The sequence below is a fragment of the Podarcis filfolensis genome (genome assembly GCF_964270895.1).
Source record: "Podarcis filfolensis genome assembly, chromosome: 5".
Lineage (NCBI taxonomy): Eukaryota > Metazoa > Chordata > Lepidosauria > Squamata > Lacertidae > Podarcis > Podarcis filfolensis.
In genome coordinates, this window is record NC_139608.1 from 74,680,322 (window position 1) to 74,707,742 (window position 27,421).

General features: G+C 40.9%; 1 long non-coding RNA gene across 1 annotated transcript in view; it reads right to left on the reverse strand.

Moving 5' to 3' along the window:
* Window positions 1-1,880: 1,880 nt before the first annotated feature.
* Window positions 1,881-27,421, reverse strand: part of LOC310763036 — a 37,672-nt gene continuing 12,131 nt past the window's right edge. Inside the window, exon 3 of the long non-coding RNA XR_014548408.1 lies at window positions 1,881-2,176. This is a non-coding gene — a long non-coding RNA (uncharacterized lncRNA). The remainder of the gene's footprint in view (window positions 2,177-27,421) is intronic.

Consider the following 27,421-nt stretch of genomic DNA (forward strand, 5'->3'; position numbering starts at 1 on the left):
CAGGTGTGTGCACCCTGGCCCTGGCCCTGCCTCTGCCAGCCCCTCCCCTGAGGCCCTGCCCCCATGATGTCCACACACTGAGGTCTTCACTAGAAACGAGAAGCCCGTGGGCCGCAGCAGCATCCCAGCTTCCCTGGGGTGAGATCTTGGCCAAGCAGAGGGTCCCCCTTTGCTTGCTCAGTAGCTGCCAACCTACATTTTGGCAGCCCTGAAGCTTGAACTGTTACACAGGCCCCTTCGCAACCAGCAAGTAAGGTCAGGGAAACCACGGTTATCTTCTTCAATGGGGTTGTTGTGCAAGAGATCATCAACCTTTAAAGCATCTGTGCTACTGACTCCCAACCCTTCGGGTGGTTGAAATATATACAGGCAACTCCCCATTTTTGTGGGGCAATGTCCCAAGGCACCATGTGTGTCAGCAGGATGAGTGTAAGCCTGCCCTGCCCCCGTTCCAGTGTCAAGAATGCCATGCGTGTCAGTAGTCACACACATGTTGAACACACCCAAATGGGGAGTTGCCCTTGCAACAAATAATTAATCAATTTGAGTTGTCAAATTGGGTCTACCAGACCCAAGATCTTTAAGCAATGTAGACTAAACTCACTTCTGGTGGCCCTCCAGGATTAGGAGCCCTGAAGCATAGCCTCATTAGTTTCATAGTAGGTCCACCCCTGCCACTCAACCTTCCCTGTAGATCTTTTCTCTGCCACCAAGTGAAATTTTTTTATTTGATGTCAGCTGCTGTCATGAACACATCTGCCCCAAGTAGAGAGGCATAGCATGAGTTAGGAAGCAGCCAGCAGCAGGAAAGCTTGCATTTCTTTCAGACAGCTGGGAGCAGTTGGCTGTCTACTCCCCCTCCCCCTGACACTGAAAGGAATGCAGAAGGTGGGATGGAGAGAAGCCAACTTGCTCAAGAAGCCCAGGCAGGCTTGGAAAGCAGGAGGGAGGACATTTCCTCATCAGAAGAGGAGGCAATTAATCCTATGAGCCCATGGAGTAGACGTATGGGAAAGGTATTAGACGGGAAACAAAAACCAGAAATGTAAGGGTCATAGGTTCAGGATATTCTGCAGAAGCAGGAAGAACTCCTCAGAAGGGTCAACTGAATCGTAAGGTACGGAAGCTCCGATAGAGCGTCCGAGGCTGATGGTTTGTTTTGCAATAAATCGTCAAGCTAATTACGACTTGTGTGCTGTGTTATCAAGGGCTCCTGGGCTCCTGACCGCTGCCTTCCACCAAATGGCCTCAACACTTCGCTCATGTCTCCTTGTGAACACTTCAAAGTACAGTGGCACCTCGGGTTACAGATGCTTCAGGTTACAGACGCTTCAGGTTACAGACTCTGCTAACCCAGAAATAGTACCTCGGGTTAAGAACTTTGCTTCAGGATGAGAACAGAAATTGTGCGGCGACAGCATGAGGCCCCATTAGATAAAGTGGTACCTCAGGTTAAGAACAGTTTCAGGTTAAGAACGGACCTCCAGAACGAATTAAGTTCTTAACCTAAGGTACCACTGTAGCATAGAACTTGGCTGGAACATGGGGTAGCAAATAAAAAGAATCCCCCAAAAGTTTTATAAAACAAGTTTAAAAGTTTATAAAAGTAGCTAAAGTAGGTAGTTTTCAGGGGAAAGGATTAAACGTAAGAAAGGTTTACATGCATGCACAAGCATCCCTCCCAATTGGAGCAAAAAATTACAGCAAAATAAACTAGTTAAAAAACCCTACCCAGCTCTCCCTTGAGCTGTATGATCCTACCAACTTAGGAGGCTTGCAGATCTTCTGACAGCCATCTGCCTGGCATGTGATCCTTGTCTCTGTGATTTGCCTTGAGTCTGAAACTTAAATAAGTCCCTGACTAATTAACCCCCTAGATCTCTATTGTAATACACCTGCATTTCAAAGGCTTCAAGGAAAACAATGGCTTCTATCCTTCACAGGCAGAAATTATTTGCAATGAAATGTTCTAATTAATATGTGGCGCCTATCAACTTGGATGGGCAAAACAGTGAACCAGCCAACAAATTAACCCCATAATCCTCAAACAAATACAAGCAATACTTCTTGTAGTGCCAGTTCATTTCCTTCACGTGTGCACATTTGGGTTTTGGAGGGAGTGCCAGGGATGCCACACCCCTTGTCCCTTCTCTCCTTCTTCACCTGAATCACCCACCTGTGCAGAAACAAACACGCAAATATTTTGCTTTTCTGAGTGATGTGGGCAAAAGTCAGATCCAGTAAAAATCTGAGTCTTGAAAAGCACATAGGGTGGTTTTCAACCAAGTTTTACTCAGTGTTGACCATTAAAATGAATGAATTTGCATAATAGTAATCATAATATTCAATTTATATCCTGCCCATCTGACTGAGTTTCCCCAGCCACTCTGGGTGGCTTACAGCATATATGTGCGTGTGTGTGTGTGTGCATACACACACAACATCAAACATTAAAAACTATATATATATATATAACACAATACAACATCGAACATTAAAAACACAATATCCTATACAAGAAATCAACCAACCAATAAATCAATAGAAACAAATAACAATACTAATAACAACATTACAAACAGTTTACAGTTATAACCAAATAAAAATAACCACCAATGCCAACTAAACATTAAACCAACACCAACCCGGCAAAAACAAAACAGAGGAACCAAAATTAGAACAGTTTAAAAGTTAGGTGCACTGATTTCAATTGGCTTCCTCTGAGTGGAACTTAGCTGAATGCCACCCCTGGATATGAAAAAGGAAGTGGGACAGAGAATCACATTCCCAATTTCCTCCTTCAGCAATATGTAGTAATTGTGGAAGAAAAGGGTAACCACAATCACCATCTCATGACCATGGGAGCAAAAAAAAGGTGCATGTGCAGACTTTGGCTTCACAGGCTCCTAGGGAAGATTTTCTGGGTACCACTACATCCATGGATGCTGCAGTGGCAACTATTGGTGTGAGCTGTCCTCATTTACAGGTATCCTGATTGCACAGGGTTCTATTTCACAAGGACAGCAGACATTCATTGGGCTGAGTTGCCTTCTACAGAGAAGCTACCAATGTGTGGGCAGCATAGGGGTGGGATCACCAGAAGATGCAATGGCAGTCAAGGTCTGCTTCTATGGCCCCACTCTCCACATAATGTCGGGCTTCAGGGACTTGGCTCCCCCCCCCCTTTGGCAGTAGATAAGCAGAACAAAGCGAAAGGAGTCTCTTACCAGTTAGAAACTTTAATGATCACAGCGAGAGAACAAAGAATCCATTCCTCAGAATGAAGGTGCTCCCAATTAAGGGTTCCACCCACTTCCTCCCTAGTCACCCACATCACTTCCGCGTCTTGCAACCTGATCTCTCAACAACTGTGCTTTCTGTGCTGCCACCTTATCTGCTCTCCTTGACCTTAGGCTGAGTGGCTGGACACTTTCCAGCGACAATGAGTCTGTTAACTCTCTCTCTCTCCAAGTTCTTCTAGCTGTTCCCTACCCAGTTCTTCCCAGCTTCTGCCTTCTGAACTATGCCCTTCTGCAAACCACTGTTCCAAATCTATACTACTTTCCTGCTCCTGGGAAGATTCAGGATCCTGATCAGGAGCAGGGGAAGGGCAAGGTTCCCACCATTCCCCCCTCAGAGCAGTCCTCCTCAGTACAGTCCATGACAAATAATTTGATTATGTAGACTACTGGATGCCTGCTTATGGCTTTTTTATTTTGAAAGTTTGAAAACGGCACGCAGCATTGCATCTATATTTGTTCCCCATGTGACCACTATGCCACTGGCGCTGGGGGATTCAACACCCAGAAGACTTTCACTCCAGATTTTTTTTTTTTTTTTTTTTTGTCTTATGGTGACTACTCATTTTGCAAAGGATTTGTAATGTATTCCGGGTATGTTGCTGGTGGTTCAGGACAGAAAGAAAGTCAGAAGTAGTTAACAGTTATACCTGAGGCGAGTTTTGATGCTATTTATAAGTACATTGGTGAAACGACAATCCCACACACCTACTTCTGTTCCTTACAATAATTACTATACTAACTGAAAACATACTGATTTGAAACCTTCAGTTTGTAACATTATCATTATCATTATTAATTACTATTATAATATCTGATCTTTCCCCATCATTCCTTTTTTAGTTTTGCAGGCAGGTTGTGGATGAGGTGATTTCAGTCTGGTCTAGAAATGTGAAGGCTGGGGGCAGGGGGAGGGAGAAAACAGAGAAAAGTAAGGGGAACAATTTCCCCCTGTTTCACACACTCCTGGGTCATATATTCAGGCAAGACTCTGTTCTGGAAACCATGTTCTGTCTGGTTGTACTCCGTTCCATGTCTTTCCAATGTTCTTGGTTCTCAGTGTTCTGTTTTACTGATTGTCATATTACATTTCTATCCCATTTTTCTTCTAAGAACCTCAAGGTGGTATACATGTTATCCCCCTTTCTCCATTTTATCCTCTCGACAACTGCGTGAGGTAGTTTAGACTGAGGGACAGTGACTGACCCAAGGTCACCCAGTGAGCTTCATGGCTGAGTGAGGATTTGAAACATGGTCTCTCAGGTCTGAGCCCAACACTCTAACCACCATTGCTTCAAAACAACAACAACAACATTTGTCCTTGTTGCATTTAATCTAAAGTGATATGCATGTTTGGACATTCTTTTGAGCTGAGAACTGTCAAATTTGGTAAAGTGAAATGCCAAAGAGTTACTGTGTTTTGATCTGTGTATTAGTTGAGGAAGCGTGACTTGGGTTGGTTTGCTTTCAAATGTAGACTGAAGAAATTCTTTAAGAATTCCAGTGTTCTAGCTCTCATATTAGTAGCAAGTATGCTCTGAGTCTGGAAAAACTGGCTTTCAAATGCTTGGCTAAAGCTGTGCCTATAATTTGGCCCATTCCCTGTCTTGAGTCTGAGTGTGTGGGTGGGGAGGGGATTGCAAGAACTATAGTATAATTCACTAAAGTGGAGCAAAGAATCTTCTGTTGTGAGCGAGAACTGCTGAGGCATTTTATGGAGAAGAAACCCAAAACAGTCTAATGGAGGGTTCACCATCTAATAGTGACACAAGGATTGGGAATTGGAGCAATGTGAAGATGAAGAAAAAAGGGATCAGTGCAGATGTGTTTGAATGTGAGATGAATCTCAAATGAGGCACTTGGATGAGAAAGATTTAGCTAGATGGTTCGGGCAAGAAATCCCAGCGGTAAGGGGTCACAAGGGACATATAGGAAGATGCCTTATACTCAGATCATTGATCCATGCAATGCAGTTTATCTAGACTTGCTTTCCAGGGATTCAGAAAGGGTTCCCTAACGCTACCTGGAGAAGTTGGAGACTGAAGCTTCTGCATGTGACACAGGTGCACTGCTATAGTCCTTCCCCATATATATTCCTCTGGTAAGGGACCACAAGGAGTGAAAGGGGAATGGGCAACAGATTATGGGGGTAATAAGAAGCAACAGAGAGACAAGGTAGGGAGTGAACACAGAGAGAGAAAGGGCATTAAGCAAAAAGAAAGAGTAAACTGGTGATTCTGCATAAAAGTACCAGGAGTTGGAGAGGATATTATAGAGAAAGGGAAGCCAATGAAAGGAGCAATAGAGGTGAAAGATGATCATAGTGTTGAGCAGTAAAATTAGATGCCTTAGTGAATTTGGGACTAGAATAAGAGGCTGGAGAGGATAAGTAGCTCAGCCAAGGAAAAGGAACTGCAGTTGTTCTTGAAAATTGTGCAGTATATCTTCATGGCTCCATTTTTAATGCAGAAATCATAGAATCATAGAATCATAGAATCATAGAGTTGGAAGAGACCACAAGGGCCATCGAGTCCAACCCCTTGCCAAGCAGGAAACACCATCAGAGCACTCCTGACATATGGTTGTCAAGCCTCTGCTTAAAGACCTCCAAAGAAGGAGACTCCACCACACTCCTTGGCAGCAAATTCCACTGTCGAACAGCTCTTACTGTCAGGAAGTTCTTCCTAATGTTTAGGTGGAATCTTCTTTCTTGTAGTTTGGATCCATTGCTCCGTGTCCGCTTCTCTGGAGCAGCAGAGAACAACCTTTCTCCCTCCTCTATGTGACATCCTTTTATATATTTGAACATGGCTATCATATCACCCCTTAACCTCCTCTTCTCCAGGCTAAACATGCCCAGCTCCCTTAGCCGTTCCTCATAAGGCATCGTTTCCAGGCCTTTGACCATTTTGGTTGCCCTCCTCTGGACACGTTCCAGTTTATCAGTGTCCTTCTTGAACTGTGGTGCCCAGAACTGGACACAGTACTCCAGGTGAGGTCTGACCAGAGCAGAATACAGTGGCACTATTACTTCCCTTGATCTAGATGCTATACTCCTATTGATGCAGCCCAGAATTGCATTGGCTTTTTTAGCTGCCGCGTCACACTGTTGGCTCATGTCAAGTTTGTGGTCAACCAAGACTCCTAGGTCCTTTTCACATGTACTGCTCTCAAGCCAGGTGTCACCCATCTTGTATTTGTGTCTCTCATTTCTTTTGCCCAAGTGCAATACTTTACATTTCTCCCTGTTAAAATTCATCTTGTTTGTTTTGGCCCAGTTCTCTAATCTGTCAAGGTCGTTTTGAAGTGTGATCCTGTCCTCTGGGGTGTTAGCCACCCCTCCCAGTTTGGTGTCATCTGCAAATTTGATCAGGATGCCCTTGAGTCCATCATCCAAGTCGTTGATAAAGATGTTGAATAAGACCGGGCCCAAGACAGAACCCTGTGGCACCCCACTAGTCACTCTTCTCCAGGATGAAGAGGAACCATTGATGAGCACCCTTTGGGTTCGGTCAGTCAGCCAGTTACAAATCCACTGAGTGGTAGCATAGTCAAGACTGCATTTTACCAGCTTCTTTACAAGAATATCATGGGGCACCTTGTCAAATGCCTTGCTGAAATCAAGGTAGGCTACATCATGGGGTAGACTTGTGCTTTCTGACAACAAAGGTATGTGCAAAGGGCAGATATGCACCCTTAAACACTCATGTATCGTTTTTAACACTTGATTGGGACCCGCCCAGAGTGGCTGGGGAAACTCAGCCAGATGGGTGGGGTATAAATAATGAATTATTATTATTATTATTATTATTATTATTATTATTATTATTATTATTATTTATTATTATTATTATTATTATTATTATTATTATTATTATTATTATTATTTAAATCTGGGTGCTTGATAAAACCCTGACACATATACACATATCTTCTTCTTTGGCGATCACTCGTAGCCGAGTAAGATTGTCTTCCATAAACATGGTTTTAACAATGAGTCCGTAAGTGACTGTGGAGGCCAATTCTGGATTCTACATTTATATAGCAAGGCATTGTCCACACCTGTGTTGGGGTCAGCTGATTGGAGAGGAGATGGAAAAGAAAATGTATTGGATTAGTCTGCCTCACCTATCCAGGGCAAATTGGGAGGGGGTATCTTAGGTTGCATTCACATAGCGATTTATTCCATTTCCCCTCAACATTTCCCTAACTGCTAATTTCCACATTATGTTTCAGCTTTCACACAACATAAGAGCCTGTTCCGGAAATGTAGCAGAATATATCACAAATTTAGTACTCATTTCCATGTTGTTTGCGAATGGATTACTTCTGGAAGTAAATAACATGGACAGGAGCACTAAACATGCATTATATGCTGCTATATTTCTGGAAGTGAGTTTTACATCATGTGAAAGCCCAGAAATTAACAGTTAGGAAAATGTTAGGAAAACAGAATACCTGCTGTGTGGATGTAGACAAAGACTGACACCCTCAGCACATGATATGGATGCATGGACTGTAAGGACTCAGAATCTCTGCTGCAAATGGTTCTAGGTTTCAAAACCAGCACAGGGCCAAGGAGACACATGGGTGAGGGATGAGGTATGACTGACCACCACCAAATAATCCTAGGATGAAAGTTACCCACACTGGAGGAATGACTTTAGTTATAAACAGAACATGGAAATATTCATTTGCAAATCCTAGCAGTTATTTTTGGTTCAGAACTTGTGCCTCAACATTTCTTTTTTTTTTTTATATATAATATTTTTATTTTCCATTTAAACACAATACAACGAACATAAACATACAAAAAACAGAAAACGAAACAAAAAAAACATGTATCATTTCATATCCTAATTTCATATCCCATCTTCCCCGACTTCCTCATGCCTCCCCTTTCTGTATTCCAAATTCTTATTGATTGTTCAGCAAATCTTCCCTTATTTTAATTTAAATTTAGACTATTCTTCCTTATTCTCCTTGTCTTAACCATTACTAATAGTAACCATTTACTTTCCAGTCCAACATCATTCTAACTTTCATTAACTTTATAATATTTCTTTAAATAGTCCTTGAATTTTTTCCATTCTTCTTGCGCTGCTTCTCTTCCCTGGTTTCGGATTCTGCTCGTCATTTCTGCCAAACCCATATAGTCTATCACCTTCATCTGCCATTCTTCCAGTGTGGGTAGTTCCTGCGTCTTCCAGTACTTCGCAATGAGTATTCTAGCTGCTGTTGTAGCATACATAAAGAAAGTTATATCCGTCTTTAACACCCCTTGGCCGACAATACCCAAGAGAAAGGCCTCTGGTTTCTTGGGGAAAGTATATTTAAATACCTTTTTAAGTTCATTATAGATCGTTTCCCAGAATGCCTTAATCTTCGGGCAAGTCCACCAAAGATGAAAAAATGTACCTTCAGTTTCTTTACATTTCCAACATTTGTTATCAGGCACATGGTAAATCTTTGCAAGCTTGACTGGGGTTATGTACCACCTATATATCATTTTCATAATGTTTTCTCTTAAGGCATTACATGCCGTAAATTTTATCCCGGTGGTCCACAACTTTTCCCAATCAGCAAACAAGATATTATGACCAATGTCCTGAGCCCATTTAATCATGACCGATTTAACCGTTTCATCTTGTGTATTCCATTTCAGCAGCAAATTGTACATTTTGGACAAATTCTTAGTACTGGGTTCTAACAGTTCTGTTTCCAATTTTGATTTTTCCACCTGGAAGCCAATTTTACTGTCCAGTTTAAACGCTTCGTTTATTTGATGGTAGTGAAACCAGTCTCTCACCTTCCCTTTTAATTTCTCAAAACTCTGCAATCTCAATTTGTCCCCTTCCTTTTCCAAAATTTCCCAGTATCTTGGCCACTTGGACTCCATATTTAACTTTTTAACTGCCTTAGCTTCCATTGGCGACAGCCACCTTGGAGTTTTATTTTCCAGCAAGTCTTTATATCTGACCCAGACATTTAGTAGTGCTTTTCTGACAATATGATTTTTGAAACTTTTATGTGCTTTAACCTTGTCATACCACAAATATGCATGCCACCCAAAAATGTTATTAAAACCTTCCAAATCCAAAATGTCTGTGTTTTCAAGAAGTAGCCATTCTTTCAGCCAGCAGAAAGCTGCCGCTTCATAGTAAAGTTTAAAGTCTGGCAGGGCAAACCCCCCTCTTTTCTTTGAATCCGTTAATATCTTAAATTTAATTCTGGGCTTTTTGCCCTGCCAGACAAATTTAGATATGTCTTTTTGCCACCTCTTGAAACAATCCATTTTATCAATTATTTGCAATGCTTGGAACAAAAACAACATTCTTGGCAATACATTCATCTTTATAGCTGCAATACGGCCTAACAAGGAAAGCTTTAAGTTGGACCAAATCTCCAAATCTTTTTTCACTTCTCTCCAAGTTTTTTCATAATTATCTTTAACCAAATTCACATTTTTTGCTGTCATATTTATACCCAAATATTTCACTTTTTTAACCACAGTTAACCCTGTCTCATTCTGAAACCTTTCCTTTTCTATCTGTGTCAAATTTTTCTCCAAAACCTTTGTCTTAGACTTATTCAATTTAAATCCTGCCATTTGACCAAACTCTTGAATTATTTCCAAAACTCTTTTCGTGCTAGCTTCTGGCTCTTGTAATGTAAGTACTAAGTCATCTGCAAATGCTCTCAGTTTATATTGTTTAGCTCCGACCTGAATCCCTTTAACCAACTGGTCCCTCCTAATCATATTAAGCAAAACCTCCAGGACCGATATAAAAAGTAATGGGGAGATAGGGCACCCCTGACGTGTCCCTTTTTCAATCTTGAACTCTTCTGTAACCACATTGTTTACAATTAGTTTAGCTTTCTGTTCAGAGTATATTGCACCTATACCATTCTCAAACCCTTGGCCTACCCCCATCCCCCGGAGGTTCTTCAACATAAAACTCCAAGAAATATTGTCAAAGGCTTTCTCGGCATCCACAAATATCAAAACAGCTTTAGTGTTTATGTTCACTTCCAGCTTTTCCAAAATATCAATTATATTCCTTACATTGTTCGACAAATGCCTTTTTGGGAGAAAGCCCGCTTGGTCCCCGTGAATCTCCTCTATCAAAACTCTTTTCAGTCTTTTTGCTAAAATATCAGCAAAGATTTTGTAATCCACATTCAATAACGAGATGGGTCGGTAGTTTTTAAGTTGGGTCTTTTCAGTCTCTGTCTTTGGTATAAGTGTAATGTAGGCCTCTCTCCACATATCGGGTGCCCTTTTCCCCTCCATAATCTCATTGCAGACTTCCTTCAGAGGTTGTATCAACCCTTCCTTCAAAACTTTGTAGTATTTGGAAGTCAGTCCATCCGGTCCAGGGGATTTGCCCAGCGTCATGCCTTGAATGGCATCTTCTATTTCTTGTGCTGATATCTCCTGGTTCAATATTATCTTACTTTCTTGCGAAACCTTTTTCAGCCCATTTTCCTCGAGGAACTGTTGTATGTCCATTTCTTTTTGCGGCCCTTGTGTGTAAAGTTGTCTAAAGTAGTTCTGAAAACAATTCCTAATTTCCGCTGGGTTGCTTATGTTTTTTCCTTCCACTTCTATATTTGTTACCGTGTTGAGTTTTTGTCTCTTCTTTATTTGCCAAGCCAGTAACTTGCCACATTTATCAGCAGATTCAAAGGTCTTTTGTCTCATTTGTTTAATTTTCCACTCTAATTCTTGATTCATCAGTTCCATATATTGTGTTTGATGAAATTTGATTTCTCTTAGAATCTCTTGGGATTTTGGCTTCGATCTTAATTGTTTTTCCCCTTCTTTTATCTTTTCCAAAATTCTCTCCTTTTTCTCATTTTGGTTTCTCTTCTTTAAAGTATTTTGCTGAATCAAAAACCCTCTCATCACGGCTTTGCTTGCGTCCCATACTATTCTTTTTTCTACTTCAGACCTTAAGTTGATTTCAAAATAGTCTTTCAAGGTTTTTTGGGCCTTCTTGCAGATCTCCTCATCTCTAAATAAGGTGTCATTCATTCTCCATCTGAAGGAACCAGTTGTTGTTTGCCTCATCACCATCTTTACAGCATTATGGTCGGAGAAAGTTTTTGGGCAGATTTCTACTTTTTTTATGTTCGGAGCCATACTGCTAGTCACCCAAATTTGGTCAATCCTTGTCCATGTCATTTTGGCTTCAGAAAAGAAGGTTCCCTCTCTTTCTAATGGGTGTTTTGTTCTCCAAATATCAATCAAGTCCATATTGTCAGTCATTTCAAAAAAAGTCTTTGGTAGTCTTCCATCTTTTGTTATTACCTGTCTTTGTGCCTTGTCCATATTTGTTGAAACTACTCCATTCATATCTCCCATCAAAATTAAGTTGTAATCCATATGGTCCATCAAAATTTCATGCAACTTCTTAAAAAATTCAGCTTTCCCTTCGTTTGGTGCATAGATTCCCACTATCAAATACTTCTCTCCTTGAGATTGAATTTCAATTGCCAAATATCTTCCTTGATCATCTTTAAAGATTTGTTTCGGTTGCAATTTTTCTTTTGCATAGATCACCACTCCTCTCTTTTTTACTCTGTCTGAAGATATAAATTCCTGTCCCAGTCTTTTATTTATTAATAATTTCCTGTGTGCTCTTGTCACGTGGGTCTCTTGTAGGCAAATCAAGTCCAATTGGTCTTTCTTTAAGACATGAAATATACTTTTTCTCTTCCTGGGAATATTTAAGCCGTTACAATTCCAGGTTAGAAGTTGCAGAGCCATGATGGGATTATTTACTCCTTCCTCCTACAGCTCCCTGTTTTTGTTCCTCGTCTGTCGGTGGTACCGTGTTCGTGTCCAGTGATGGATGCCCTTGTCCTGGAAATGTCTCTTTCTGTAGGTCTTCTTCGTGTTCTCCCAAGAACTTGTCTTTATCACTTACAGTCTTTATTCTTCTCTTCTTTCCCTTATATTTAAAAGACAAGCCTTGGGGAAATTCCCACCTGAATGGTATGTAGTTCTTCTTCAGCAGTGTCACCAAGTCCTTATAATGTCCTCTTGCGTCCAAGATACTCTTAGGAATGTCTTTAAAAATCTCAATAAAAAAGTCTTCAATTCGAAGGGCTGTTTGGTAGTGCAGGTTCAATATTTTATCTCGCTCCTCCTTTGATCTTAAAGTAATAAGACAATCTCTGGGTCGATTTCTCTTCTGTCTTATTCCCAATCTAAATGCACTTTCTATCTTAAAGTCCTCTTTCTTCAGCTCCTGCTTCCAAAAATCAGAAAATTCTTTTGTCAAATAATCCACCAAGTTCTCTCCTTCCTTTTCCGGCACAAGTCTGATCCTCAGGTTCCTCTCCTTGCGTTGCATATCCTGCATAGAAAGTGCCAGTTCATATTCGTCCAATTTCTTGTAAACTGGTGGAAATTTTTCCTCCGCAGCAGTTGCAATTTCCTTAGCTTCCTCAGCTATCTTTCGTGTTATAGATGAATCTTCCAATAATTTCCCAATTGCTTCTGCATTTGAGTTCACTTTATTCCCTAGGTCAGTTATACTTTTAGTATTTAGGTCAATTTTCCCAGAGATTTCTTCAATTTTTTTATTTGTTTCAGCAACTTGTACTTTAGTTTCAGCAACTTGCAATTTAGTCTCCGCACCTTGCTTTTTTAGTTCCTCCAAAGAGTCATTTATCTTCTCCAATACCTTAGCAAATGATTCTTCTGTAGACATTGCTTTCACTTTTGGCTTTGCAGCCACTATAGTTCCAGAGGCTCCTGTTACAGAAGCCCTTCTTTGCATGAAAGTGTCAATTTTGTATTGTCTGCCAGATCTCAAGGTTGTTTCTTGTAAATCCCCTTTCTCTTTACCATCTGCCATAACAAAGTCTTTTAGTCAAGGTCATTCCCAGACTTTGAAACTCACAAAGTTCTCAAGTTTTAAACTCCACTTGTTGCTGAAACAATTTGTAGGTCCTCTAGAGGGCGTAGAGACAGTTCTATGCTTCTCAAAATAATCCCACACTCTTCAAAAAAGAAGGAATAAAAGTTTCCTAGTCCCTTTCAATTTTTCTTTCCTTTTTCAAGGGGATCCCAGTCAATAGTGTCCTGTAAGTAACTTTGTAATACCACAGAAACAGTGTTTCAAATTGGAAGTAACCAAAGTCAATTTAAGATACTTTTTAGCTTCTTATAGCAACAGTCCTTAGCCGGTTCCTTTTCTCCGGCAGTCCGGTCCCAGGTTAAAGAGCAGCGATACTTAATCCAATTCTTTTAAATTGGCAGGGAAACACTTTTAAAATCTTCTTCCCCCCCCTCCTGCCTTCGGGGGGGGGGGAGTTCTTTGCTTTGGTGGTGGATTTCTTAAATCCCACAAGTTTCCTCTCAAGCAGTTACAGCTAGAGTGCCTTTCGCTTTGATCTTGCTACAGAACGGAAAGCAGACTTCCTTTTTAGTGCTTATCCGTCTCGGTGCCCAATTTCTTTATTTTAGAGTCCAATTTATACTTTAGCAGTCAATCCTACTCACGGATAGTTGTTCTTTTAATCCAATTTCACGGGAAGAAGTCAGCGCTCACCGCTAATGGCGACGCGGCTTCGCTTCGCAGGCTGGGTGAAGACGACTCTCAGCACCGCTCCAAGACCCCTCCGCTGCTCCGGAGCCTTTAAAAAGGCTATTTCGCAGCGTCGGGGGGGCGCAAAGGTGCCCGCCGAGTCTCCAGTTCACAGGCAACGCGCCTGTGATTTTTAGGGGTCCCCGCTTCGCCGTAGCTGACAGGACCCGAACCCACGAAGCAGATCTCTCCCGGAGCTCCGGTTGAGATCCGCCATTAAGCGCCGGCGCTAACCGGAAGTCCAACATTTCATTTCTGGATTCAATCACAACATCTAAAGTGACTTTCATTCAGAAGTTCTCAAGGGAGTAGAGGTGTCCAATCATTTATTCAGCCCCCCCCCCTTAAACTCAACAACAACAGAGGAAATACTCACTGCAAACTTTAAAAAAGAGGGCAGTGTACCCATTCAGAATTCAGCTTTACCAAATGAATTCTAAACTATTTTTCACTGGGAAGGCTTAAAACCATAGCTCTTCGTTCCTTATTGCTGATTTCCATCATTTCACTGAAGGACAATGAGCTAAAATGTGGACATTTTAAAAGATGTGGGATTCCTACAGGCACTTGGCTTTCTAACAGGGAATGTTAACAAAGGGATGGAATCCATCTTCCTTGAGTTTCTGTCCTTAAATCTTTTACTGATGCTTGACTGCGAAAAGACACACAGTACAAAGATTATTGCAATCTTTGGAAGAGATTATTGCATTTTCAGTCTGCCATGGGCAATTGAAGTATGGTGTAAATTTAATTGGAACTGTCTTTTTATGCCTCATAATCAACACTAAATTAAAGAGAAGAACAGCAAAATAAACTAGAGTGCTAGTGCTATGGCCTGACTTTTTTTTTTAAATAACTTATCAGAATCACTCTGTATGGAAATCTATAAAATCTAAGACCGACTTTGTTTAAGTAGTATGAACAGATTTTTCTCATTACTTAGCTTTTCCCCCTTTCCTTAGAAAAGAAATGGTCTTAGTTCACATCATTTGAGCTGCAAGGATGTGGGAAGAATTCAATATCTTTGGTAATATACGGGAGCTCACGAAAAGCTTTTATATACATTTATATTTTAAAAAATGCTCATACATTGCTGGTTTTGCTAAATGGCATGTCCACCTCTTTGGTCACAGGTAAGCAACCCACAGCCTACATGTGGTTCCCAACTGTTGTCTACATGGCCTAATAATCCCCCCCCCAGGTGGGGTGTGCACACTTATACCCACTGCCCATCCATCAGCTGCGTTTTGGGGAAAGGATCACTTGTTAGCCTTGAAGCAAGGAGAGGCTCTTTCTGGGATACAAGCAAATGCCCTACTTTCTTTCCTGAAAAAGTCCTTCAGGCTTGTGAACGCATATAGCTAAGAAGACCTATGCTAAGCCTTTTGGCCGATGCTTGCGACTGCTTTCTAACTCTTCAAATTAGCCTGCGAAAATGCCACATGGAGGATTACACCACTCAAGCATTCCAACGCACGAAGGCCGTGCAAAGTGCCACTTCTGTGCGAAGCTCGCCCCAGTGACTTGTTGAGGGGCAAGGGTGGGGGGAGCACAACAGCAGCATAATAGCATGCCAACATCTGCTATATATGTTTCATTCGCCTTCTGTGTTATTTAGCAGTGATGCAAAAAACGACGACAACATTCCGCTCTGTGCTTTGCCTGTATGGGAGAATTCGGCGAGCTGAAACAAATTGTTCCAAATTGCTCGTGAGAATGGTGCAGCATCTTTGTGAGACGCACCATCTGTGAGGCTTTCCCCGATTAAAAAAACAACACACCAAGCAAAACTGAAAGCGGACACATTTATTGTGGAATGAAGTACAGCTGTGGGCTCTTGAAACCACAATCTGCAGCTTCCTATCATGCGTCCCTATTCATCCAAGGGATTTTCCTTGCCAACTATGTGTACTTCTTTTCACTCTTCAATTTCACCAGAAGCTAAAATTTGACACGTCTGGATGCCCCTGCTATGACCAATCATCTCTAGCAGGCCTGTGGTGCTGTGCATCAAACAAAAGCCAGTCTTTTCATTATATATGGCAACTCACTTTGATCATATGCCTGTTTGTCCCCATTCTAGGCTAAGTTTTCATGAGATTTAGTTCACATCAAGAACGCAGTCTCATAAAGCAGGGGACACTAACCTGGTAGGGCCTGGCCACACATCTGCAAGCTGGAGAAATTGTCACGGGAGCCATGCGCTCACTGCAGCCAAGCATATGCTGTGCTCCAACAAAAGGGCTCATATCCAATGTAGCTCTCAGTAACCATCCCATCAGCGTAATGATTTAGGCTTTTGCTAGAGGACTCTTTCCCTCTCTCATCCCACGATGCTTCACCTGAAATGGTTCTGGAGATGCCCCCAACCCCCAGTAGCTGATATGGGGAGGGTGTGGGGCATATGTAGGGGAGAAGAGGTGGGGAGGAGTCCCATTGCACAAGCAGAAATCCACCCAAACTTCCTTTCAAAACTAACTTCATTGGAGATGAGATGGTGAATGGGACCCGGTGGGCACCGGGGAAAGCTTCTGCAGCACATGTACACCCACAAACATCACAATGGCAACCGATGTCATAAGCAGATGGCCAAAAAAAACCCTTTCCTCTTTCACACATTTCTTTCTGTGCCACTTTGCTGCTGTTTTTCTCTGCAGGTGCTGCTGATTTGGCACCATATTGCTTTTATATGAAAAGGTGGGAGTTGTTCTGTTCATAATATAATCACATGTGTCGACGTCATGGACTCTTGTGGCCAATCAGCTGTGCTTTCCAGACCATTGCAATGTCCCAAGACACAAAAAGTCTTATTTTATTTTATTATTATTATTTTAAAAAACAACAGATATCGTCTAGGAGCGTTTTCTCAGGTTTCACCAACAAAGATGATGAATTTTTTTGAGGCACAAAACAGTTCATGCAACGTACTTGCCCCCAGTTTGAATCAGTACTAATTTTCACTTCTTGCCCAGAACTAGAAAAAATAGGAAGGTTATTAAGAAACTGGAAGATCACAGTCATGATTATTAGGCTTCATTCAGCTTGATGGGTCAACACAAGCAAGTTTGTACTGGCCTGAATTTATCATGAATTTGATAAAATCAGCCATGTTTCCCTGGGAGGTTTCCTATATTTATAAGTTGCTACCAAACTTTGTCTGAGGGGGAAATTGACCCAAATTTAGAAGTTCATGTTCAGGTGAGACAATGGTAGGCTTTTTGTGGGGGGAGGAAGGAAGAGTCTTGATCATGGTAGCCAAGGAGATGTTATCCAGGTATTGTTTGACTAAAACTCCCATCATCCCTGAACATTGGCCATGCTTGCTGGGGCTGATGGGAGTTGGAGTCCACATCATCTGGTTGTCACCATGTAGGATACCCAGATTTTGGCCATTTTCTAAGCAGAAGTTGCCTAAAGTTACAGACAATATATGGTGAATTTGGAAGGTTCTGTTCAGGCAGTACATCTGTAGGAGTTTCGGGAGAAGCAGGAAGTTTGGTAAGATTAGCAAAACATTTCTAATGGGGGTTGGGGAGTGCTTTACACACATCCTTAGTATCTGTCTCTCTCCCTCCCTCTCTCTCTCTCTCTCTCCCAGTATCTGGTTGTTGTTATTCCCCGCCCCCGCCCCCTTTGGGAAGCCTTCTTATATTTAATTCCCCATTCTCCTCCCTGTGTTTTATTGCAAAATGTGAAAGTTGAGAGAAGTGGGAGATTTTCAACTGAACTTTTCAGAAACCGTCTCTAATTGGCACCCTGGCTAGGAGCCCCAGCATGGGGACAAGCAACTGAATCATCATGTTGTGTGAATTGCCATCTTATTGCTTGTGTTGTCCTCATTTCTACCTCAGGATTAAAGCACAGGGGCAGAATGGTGTGTGCAAACCATGAGCCATATCTTCTCTTTCTCTCTCTCTGTTCAGTGTGCTCCAAACAGTACTGTCTCAGGGAACGGGAACATCCTTTGCTCAACCAATAAATTCCCTTAGCTAAGGATAAAGTGGAAGATCAAACAGAGTTTGCTCTCATAACACTACTGAGCCTCACAGATCTGCCACCCTGATCTGAGGAATCATATGTTTTTAAGTACTGTACTGAACCCAGTGCTCAAAAATGCCCAGAGAAATGATATCAAGTCACATCTAAATGACCTGTTTACTAAGCATTCATTCAGATTTGTTTGTGGACAGGTCATTTTTATTATTTATTTGCTTGCTTTTTTTTATTACCTGCTCTTCAATGTAATATCCCCGGCAGGGTTACAAATCCACTACCATAGTGGTTAAACAAACTTTATTCATGCAAATGTTATGCCACACTTTGCAGCTCATTTCCACATCTCTTTTCAAATCGCAAAACATCAATTGGGGGGGTGTTTGTTTGTGCAAGAACTCCATAGCAACTTTAAGTGCAGAACTTTAAGTGGATTTGCCAGTATGTGATAGAATCACACCCGAAAACAGTGCCAGTCTGGAACAGCTATTAGCCTCATCAGAGCTTTTCTCCACCAAAGGTGCAGGGATGTGTGGACCATTACCACCTGTCTCCTTTTGCTCAAAAAACATTATAATTTCACCAGACTTTCTTGCTGTGACTTCCATCCCTGCTCCCCCCACACCACACCACCACAGTGCTGCATCTGAGGTGTTTCAGGGAGGAGAAAATGGGTTTGCTGGACAACTGAGAGGCAAGTGCTCTTATTGCAGAGTGAAAGAAATTGGCACCATCATTGCTCAGCATAATTCCTTTTTCACCGCAGAGGTGGCAAACTTCTTGTTTGCTTGCTTCTCCCGATGTCAAAAAATACCCAGCATTTTAATTTTCTCCCAGGCCTAGTTTTAGCTTTATGAAATTTAGCTTTGCTTTACAGTTAGCGATGGCTTTCCGTAACTGCAAACCTTTCTTCACTTGACTCTCTGCCTCTGCTTCTTTCTCATTTCAAAATGGCGGCTCCCAGCTCTTCAGTGGTCCCCGTTAACGGAATGAGGGAGCAGGTCAGTTTAGCACAAGGAGAGACTGCTACTGTCTGGCAGCTAGAGGGTAGTCATCCCACATCTTGAAAAAAACTCAGCTAGATGGCAGTGCCTCTCTGGCAGTCTGAATGTGGAAGGATGGAAGAATAAGGAAAAGTAACCCTTCCTGTAATATTTCAGATGCAAAGGTTCTCGTGAAAGAGGTTGTCAAAGGGTGGACACAGGGGCCAGTGACTCTCTCCTTCAGGCGGACAGAACTTGATCCAGTCAGTCTTCAAGCAGGCAACTTCAGCCTGAGGTCACAATAGGCAACAGTTCTCCTTCAGTTGGGCAGCATCATCATGAGGTCACAATTGCCAGCCTGCTCCTTGAAGTAGGCAACATCAGCATGAGGTAATAATGGCCAATTGCCTCACCTTCTGGCAGGTGGCAGGAGATTGCAAGTCTCTCATCTTCAGGCTGGCAACATCAGGATGTGGCAAGGTCCATGTTCAATCTTTGGGCTTCCATCAGCACAGGAGCACAAAGTTGTGGTGGCCATTCTCTCTCCTTTAGCTAGGTGTAGAAAAAGATAGGAAACTCGTTAAGTTAGCTAAATGTATAAAGTCAGTAATAAATGTTGGAAATGTAAAGAAAAAGAAAGAACATTTTATCATATGTGGTGGCAATGTAAAAAGGTGAAAAGCTTCTGGGAGATGATATATAATGAGATGAAAAAAATGTTGAAATATACATTGATAAAGAAACCAGAAGCATTTTTACTGGGCATTGTAGGAAACAGAAAGGAATGTAAGCTCTTTTTATATGCAACAATGGCAGCAAGAATACTATTGGCCCAAAAATGGAAGCAAGAAGAATTACCAACAAGAGAATGGAGGATGAAACTAATGGGCTATGCAGAACTGGATAAACTAACAGGAAGGATTCGAAATCGGCAGAGATCCACAGAAGATTGGAGGAAATTTACGGATTATTTGAAAAGTATTTGTGAAGATCAGACGACGTTTGTAGGTTTGCAAGAAGTTTTGTGAGGAATATTATTGGAATTATTGCAAAAATGGATAAGGGGGAAGATGATCAGTTAAGATATTTAAAGGTAATATAAATTTAAGAAATGCATAAGAAGTAGTTAAAATGGTGGATCATCAGAGGTGCTGATGGAAGTCCAAAAAGATTGTATAAGTGATGAAGTTTTGTGGTATGTATTATAATTTATATGTTAAAATTAATTAATAAAAAGTATATATATATATATATATATATATATATATATATGGAAAAAGATAGGAAACTTTGGACATGCGAATTGACCCATAATTTGGGGTTTCTTTAAAGCAGGTGGTGCTAATGTAAGAAGTTTCTGTTCGACTTCCGGAGGCGGCGCGAAACCGTGATGGCGGACCTCTTCGAGCTCTGAAGAGGGGCACCGCAGAAAAGGGTTGTTCGCGACGGCGCAGCGGCAACCCATCAAGATAAACCACGGGCAGAGTGAGTCCGTGGCCGTGGGACCCGGCGGGCACCTGGAGCGACCCCGAAATCACAAAAGGAACCCCGTAAGGGGCTCCGGAGTGAAGGAGGGGGAGCGGTGCTGTGGGTTCATCGCTCTTTCTGCGGAGGCGAAGCCGCGCGGCTGTCACGGATGAGCGCTGACCTTTCTTCCAAGAAACATCGGGCTGAAACATCAAACCCGTGAGTAAGGACCCAAGATCCTACAAATTAATTTGGAAAATTTGGCTAAAAACGGGAGACGAGAAAGAGGAAGTCCGTCTTCCGGCACTGCTTTCAAGATCAAAGCAGACGGTCTAAAGAGCGGAAAGCGCTGTGAACAGGGAAGCTTTAAAGCTTTAAACTGGGACTTTCGTGCACACTTGAATTTTCCTTTTAAAGAATAAATACAGCATAAATTTGACCTGGAGCGGTCCCCCAAGGGGCAAGGGAAGATTCTAACCCCAAATTCCCGGGTGGCCGGGTAAAGTTGTTTAAACTGCGGAACTGTTGCAAACTTCCAGATACTTTTGTAACTGGAGAGTGTAATTTTGAGCTTACTTAGCTGAAGTGGATACAATTGCAGGCACCTTGCTGGAACTTTGTTACATGTTTAAAAGTGCCCTGCAGGACTTTTTTCTTAGTGTGCTGGAACTAATTTGCCTTTAAAATTGTTTTTAAAGTTGGAACAAAGGGACTTTAATGGCGGAAAAGTTATCTTCTTCTTACTAAAACTTTGGTGGCACTCCCCCTAGAGGACATTGGGAATATAGAGGCCTGGGAAAAGTTTTTCTGTTTATCTTCTCTCAATAGACTGTTTTTAATTTTGGGCTTGCCTTTCCCATGGGACTACAACATTTGACCTTGAACATTGATTGATGAGTGGCACAGGAAAGACAAGAGCAGCCAAAGCTAAAGAAGCTAAGGAGAAAGAGAAAGCAAAAAAGCAAGCACAGCTTTTGCAAACAACTTTAACTCAGGGACGTAGATTATCAGTTCCAGCTGTGCTTGCGACACAAAAAGTAGAAACCGAAAAGCCTGAAAGATCTGAAGAGGAAGATATGGCAGCAGGAGGAGCTGAGGGAATACTGAAACAAGTTTTGGAACAATTGTCAGCAATAAATCAAAAAATTGATAACCAATCAATAAAAATTGATCAAGCAACATCCTCGATCCAGAAATTGACAGATCAGGTTTCCCAACATAACCTAGCAATTGAAAAATTGCAAGGAGCAACAGAAGAGAATCGTAAACTGGCAGGGGAAGCCGCTCAAATTGCAACATCAGCTAAAAAAGAAGTCGAGGAAGTTAAAGCGGAAGTCAAGCCTCTCCATAAACAGATAGGGGACCAACAAACCTATCTCTCGTTGGTGGAATTGAAAAATCGCGAGACCAACCTCAGGCTAAGGGCAGTCCCAGAAATTGAACAAGAAGATCTGATTGGACTTTTGACAACAGAGTTTACAAAGTTCTGGGACTTAAAAGAAGAAAGTGATTTCAAAATTGTATCGGCTTTTCGGTTGGGAAGATTAGTAAGAAAAGACAGGTCCAGAGACTGCTTAATAGCTTTGAGATCAAGGGAAGAGAGAGACAAAATACTAGGCCTACATTTCAAAAACTCAATTGTGATACAAGAGAAAAGGGTGGAAATTTACCGAGATATTCCTAAACAGTTATTGGACTTGAGAGCCACCTATTCAGAATTGGCTAAGTTGCTGAGACTCAACACAATTCCTTATAGGTGGGAGTTCCCACAAGGGCTATCATTTACTTACAAACAGAAGAAGGTTAAAATAAGATCACCAGAGGACCTACAAAAGTTCCTGCACGACCACGGAGAAGATCTCCAAAAAGAAGCAGCAGCTAATTGGCCTATACTCAACCCAGGTGGAGCAACACCTGCACCTTCGGAACCAGAGGAGAAAGAAGACACACCGCTCTAGGTGTGGCAGAATAGTTCAGGATGTCTCTGCGGCTACTCAGTTGGAATATAAATGGCGGAAATTCCCCGGAGAAAAGAAGGAGGTTATTTCACATATTGAAGAAAGAACAATTGGACATTATTTGCTTACAAGAAACCCATGTGACCAGGCTCCACAGGAAGGTTTTGGTTAATAAAAGACTAGGCCAAGAATTTATTTCGTCTGACAAAGTAAAGAAAAGAGGAGTGGTGATTTATGCCAAGGAGAGCCTGACACCTAAATTTTTATTTAAGGATGAACAAGGAAGAATTTTGGCAATTGAAATTCAAACCCAAGGAGAAAAAATATTGATATTAGGAATTTATGCCCCAAATGACGGGAAATTAGAATTTTTCAAGAAGCTGCATGAGACGCTGCTGGACTATCTGGATTATGCTAACATCATAATGATGGGAGATATGAATGGAGTGGTGTCTACACATATGGATAAGTCTTACAACCAGAACTTAACATCAGACGGCAGACTGCCTAAAACTTTTTTCGAATTGACTGACAATCTGGATTTGATCGACATATGGAGGACAAAGAACCCCCTAGGTAAAGAAGGAACTTTTTTCTCTGAGGCCCACCTGTCCTGGTCAAGGATCGACCAAATCTGGACTTCCAGGGGGCTGGCACCTAAGACTAAAAAGGTGGAAATCTGCCCAAAAACATGCTCCGACCACAACGCCTTGAAAATAGAACTTAGATTAACTCAACCCGGTTCCTTCAGATGGAGAATGAATGACACACTACTAAGAGATCAAGAGATTGTGAAAAAGGCCCAAAAAACATTAAAGGATTATTTTGAGATAAATCTGAATACTACAGTTGAAAAAAGAACGATTTGGGATGCAAGCAAAGCTGTTATGAGAGGGTTTCTGATACAACAGAATATAATTAAGAAAAAACTCTGGAAAGGAAAGAAGGACAAAATACTGGAGAAAATACACCAAGGAGAGAAAAAACTGAGAACCAAACCAAAGTCCAAGGAGGTGCTGAGAGAAATTAAATTCCACCAAGCAGAATACTCAAAATTGATCAATCAGGAGATTGAATGGAAAATAAAACAGATGAAGCAAAGATCCTTTGAATCAGCAAATAAATGTGGAAAGCTGCTAGCTTGGCAGCTGAAAAAAAGACAAAAGCTAAATACGATAACAAATCTAGAGATTGATGGAAGGATAGTACAGAAACCAGAAGAAATTAGGAAGTGTTTCCACAGATACTTCAAAGAACTGTATGCACAGGGGCCCCAGAAAGAATTAGAGATAGATCAATTTTTAAAGATAAATGGACTATCAAAAATAACTCAAGATAAAAGATCAATCTTGAACTCTACAATAACCTCACAGGAAATTGAAGGTGCCATTCAGAACATGCAACTAGGCAAATCTCCAGGCCCGGATGGGCTTACCTCCAAATATTATAAGGTTCTGAAGGATTATTTGATACAACCTTTGTTGGAGGTATGCAACCAGATCATGGATGGGAAGAGGGCACCAGAAACGTGGAAAGAAGCCTTCATCACATTGATACCTAAGTCAGAATCTGAAAAGACTCAGCTTAAAAACTACCGTCCTATCTCACTCCTAAATGTGGATTACAAAATATTTGCAGACATTTTGGCAAATAGACTTAAAAAAGTTTTAAATGAAGTAATTCATAAAGACCAAGCAGGCTTTCTCCCTGGTAGACATTTATATGAGAACACTAGAAACATCATTGACATTTTAGAACTTTTGCAGACTAACAGGAACACAAGGGCGGTGTTAATTTTTATTGATGCGGAGAAAGCTTTTGACAACATATCTTGGATGTTTATGAAGAAGAACTTGGAAGGGATGGGAGTAGGACGGGGGTTTGAGAATGGATTACATGCAATCTATTCAGAACAAAAAGCTAAATTAATAGTGAACAATGTGGTGACGGAGGAATTTAAAATTGAAAAAGGGACACGACAAGGGTGCCCTCTATCCCCTCTGTTATTTATTTCAGTCCTGGAGGTGCTACTGAATATGATCAGAGAGGACCGGTTGGTACAAGGGATAGAGGTCGGAGTGAAACAATATAAACTGAAAGCTTTTGCAGATGACCTAGTTTTGACACTGCAGGAGCCAGAATCCAGTACAAAAAAAGTTCTTGAACTTATATCTGAATTTGGTCGGGTGGCGGGATTTAGGTTGAATAAACAAAAAACTAAGGTTCTGACCAAAAATTTAACAATTACAGAAATAGAGGGGTTTCAGAGAGAAACAGAGCTGAATGTGGTTAAAAAAGTGAAATACCTTGGGATCTATTTGTCCTCCAAAAATTTGAATTTATTTAAGGATAATTATGAGAAATGTTGGTTGGAAGTTAAAAAGGATTTAGAAATTTGGTCAAGATTGAAACTTTCCTTGTTGGGAAGAATCGCAGCTATAAAAATGAATGTGTTGCCGAAAATGTTATTTTTGTTTCAAACCTTACAGATCGTGGACAGAGTGGATTGCTTTGGAAAATGGCAGAAGGATATATCTAGATTTATCTGGCAGGGCAAAAAGCCCCGAATAAAGTTCAAAATATTAACAGATTCAAAAGAAAGAGGGGGGTTTGCCCTGCCGGACCTGAGGTTGTACTATGAAGCTGCAGCCTTCTGCTGGTTGAAAGATTGGTTCTTGTTGGAAAACACTGATGTCCTAGATCTGGAAGGTTTTAATAATGCTTTTGGTTGGCACGCATACTTATGGTACGACAAGGTTAAAGCACATAAATTGTTTAAAAGCCACATTGTCAGAAAAGCAATTTTTGCAGTCTGGATGAAATATAAAGACTTACTAGAGAGTAAAACTCCGAGGTGGTTATCACCAGTGGAGGCCAAGGCCCGAAAAAGACCCAATATGGAGGCCTACTGGCCGAAATATTGGGAACTAACTGAAAAAATTGGAGACAATTGGAAGTTGCAGAGCCAGGATAAACTAAAAAATAAGGTGCGAGATTGGCTACATTATGCTCAAATTCAAGAGGTTTTCAAAATGGATAAAAAAGTTGGTTTCCAGGTGGAAAAGTCGAAACTAGAGACAGAATTGTTAGAACCAAAGACAAAGCTGTTATCTAGAATGTATAACTTGCTGCTTATGTGGAATTTACAGGATGAGACAGTTAAATCTGCTATGATTAAATGGGCACAGGATGTTGGACACAACATTATGTTTGAAGACTGGGAAAGGTTATGGAACACCGGAATGAAATTCACGGCAAGTACTGCCTTGAAGGAAAACATTATGAAAATGATATACCGGTGGTACATGACCCCAGTCAAGTTAGCTAAGATACATCACCTGTCTGACAATAAATGTTGGAAGTGTAAGGAAGCAGAGGGGACTTTCTTTCACCTCTGGTGGACATGCCCAAAGGTTAAGGCTTTCTGGGAAATGATTTATAATGAGTTGAAAAAGGTATTTAGGTATACCTTTCCCAAGAAACCAGAGGCCTTCCTGTTGGGCATGGTGGACCAGAAAGTGTTAAAGAAGGACAGAGCTTTGTTTATGTATGCTAGTACAGCAGCAAGAATACTCATTGCAAAGAACTGGAAGACACAAGATTTACCCACGCTGGAGGAATGGCAGACGCAGTTGATGGACTACATGGAGATAGCTGAACTGACCGGCAGAATCCGAGATTTGGATGTAGAAACAATTGAGGCGGACTGGAAAAAGTTTAAAGACTACTTGCAAAAGTATTATAAACTGTATGAATCTTAAGATTGTGCATGATTTGGAAAGGATACGCTTTAGCAATCATGATTAAGTAAATAGTAAATCAAGTGATAAAAGAGAAAAGGAGATAATATGAATTGAACATGTTACGTTTATTTTAAAGGTATAAAAATTGTGATATAATATATTGAATTTAGATACATAACATGTAAAAGTTACAATAAGGTAGGACATAAGGTAATAAATTGCTGACAAGGTTAATATAAAGAACGCAGAATCGGAAGGGGTGGGGAAGTCCAAGTTGGGATTTATTTTTGTTTTGATTTTTATTGGTTTGTTATAAAAAAAAAAAAAAAAAAATGGTTTCTTGTAAACTCCTCATTTGCTTGCAATGTACAAAATTTGGAAAGAAACGCAATAAAAAATACTATTAAAAAAAATAAAAAAAAAAAAAAAAAGAAGTTTCTGTTCAGTTTGTTAGTATCTTTTAGCACATCTTTGAAGCCTGTACGGGAATTGGGATGGGGACATTCTTGAACAGGAAAAAGAAAGAAAAGAAAATCCTTGATCATGCAGGTTTGAAAAGTAGTAGTAGTTTCTCCTCCTATCTCATCAGGAGTTTTGAACTGTGGCTGAAATTCTGGGGAATGGAGCAATGGAGAACTTCTGAAACAACAGTGGGATATTAGCTCCGTCCAAGGCATGATGGATAATTGTCACACACAGGAGAAATAAGGATATAGTTTGAATGCTTCACCTATAGCTTTAGAAATAATTTAGTGTGTCAAGATGAATGGATGTTGTTAATATTGCAGTTGTTGTATAAGGGAATGTAATTGAGATGAATAAAATTTTGGAACGCAGAAACAAATTACAGTGGTACCTCAGGTTACAGACGCTTCAGGTTACATACGCTTCAGGTTACAGACTCCACTAACCCAGAAATAGTACCTCAGGTTAAGAACTTTGCTTCAGGATGAGAACAGAAGTTGTGCGGCAGCTGCACAGCAGCGGGAGGCCCCATTAGCTAAAGTGGAGCTTCAGGTTAAGAACAGTTTCAGGTTAAGAATGGACCTCCAGAACGAATTAAGTATGTAACCAGAGGTACCACTGTACGTAAATAATCAAACCATCAATTCTAGCATGTGGGAGGCCACCTAAATTTTATAATTCGGCATTTGAATGATTGGGATTAGTAATTGTATTATAACTTGGCATTTATATAATGAGGCTACCATTGGATTATTGTAATTGGAAACTAATAAAAATTATTGTTAAAAAAGAAAAGAAATTCTGGGGAATCTGGGAATCTCAATAACCTATCCGTTCAAATCCATTTCAAATCCACTAACTTTCTTCTAGGATGCATCTCATAAAACTTGGTGTGTCAAGGCTACTCCCATT